This window comes from Nomascus leucogenys, chromosome 14 (assembly GCF_006542625.1).
Source record: "Nomascus leucogenys isolate Asia chromosome 14, Asia_NLE_v1, whole genome shotgun sequence".
NCBI classification, from domain to species: Eukaryota; Metazoa; Chordata; class Mammalia; order Primates; family Hylobatidae; genus Nomascus; species Nomascus leucogenys.
The window spans coordinates 65573098-65574334 of record NC_044394.1 but is presented as its reverse complement, the minus strand read 5'-3'; the positions used below and the strand labels follow the sequence as shown (position 1 = coordinate 65574334).

General features: G+C 45.6%; 1 pseudogene; it reads left to right on the top strand.

Moving 5' to 3' along the window:
• The first annotated feature begins 241 nt into the window (after positions 1 to 241).
• Positions 242 to 1016, top strand: LOC100598130 (annotated as a pseudogene).
• The last annotated feature ends 221 nt before the right edge of the window (positions 1017 to 1237 follow it).

The following is a 1237-nucleotide window of genomic DNA, read 5'->3' as shown; positions in this document are numbered from 1 at the left end:
TGCATTGCCTTAAGAGAGTTTCCAGGACACAGCACAAGAAAACAGAATCTAAAAAGAGTCTGGCAGACTCTGAGTTGAGAATATGGAAGTGGAATCCAGGCAGACCAAGGATGATAGACTTTGTAACAGAAAGAAAGAGGAGCATGGAGAGATAATTCTAGTGATATTCAGAGAGAGAAGTCCATAGACCTGCAGAGGGTCCTTCTTGAGTATTGGGCAGAATAATGATCAACACAAGGCAGAACTGTGGAGGATGCCCAGAAGCAGAGGCTAGAGAGGCAAGCTTGCCATGAGTGGTCCCAGCAAACTCTTGAGGAAGGAGCAGAAGAGGAGTGAAACCCCTGAAGAAACAATATAGAAACTGATGGAGACAGAGGAGATGGTAATCAAGAAACAGGAGTTTCTGGAGCAGATGATTCAACATGAATTGTTCGTTAGCAGCATTGAGAACAGACTATCAAAGAACCATGGTTCCAAGAATAAGAGAGCTGCTCTGCAGGCTTTACAGGGGAAGAAAAGATGGGAACAGCAGCTGGCACAAACTGATGGAACATTATCCACCCTAGAGTTTCAGTATGAAGCCATTGAGAATGCCACTACCAATGCAAAAATGCTTTGTACCTTGTAGTTAGCTGCCTGAGGCATGAAGAAGGCCTACCAGGACCTGGACATTGGCAAGGTAGATGAATTGATGGTTGACATCACAGAATAGCAGGAGGTGGCCCAGCAGATCTCGGATGCCATTTCTTGAGCTGTGGGTTTTGGAGAAGATGTGGGTGATCATGAACTGTTGGAGGAACTAGAGAAGCTGGAGGAGGAATTGGCCCAAGAATGGTTAAATGTGGGGCAACAAGGAGGAAGTGAACCCCAGTCAAATGGCTAGTGTATCCTCTGCACTATCTGCCTTCCTGGGAGGGTCAGCTCCCAAAGCAGATGAAGACAAAGAAGCAATAAAGCAGTGGTTGCGTGGGAATCCTGATAAGTCTGGGCTGGTCTTGTTGTTCCCCTTTCCTTAAGTGCCAAGTGCTGAACAAAAGGAGCATAACTTTTGGAGGAAATCCTGCTGAGGCTGGTAGTATGACTTTCCCTGAGAAAAGTCTCTGTTGCCTTTTGAGCCCTGGCTCGATTCTGAAGAAGAAACTTGCTGTAGGAGGAAGACCTGAGCTCCTTTCTGTTTAAAAGCAGTTGCAATATAAACATATGCATAAAAGAAAATACCTGAGACCTTGGAAAGAGC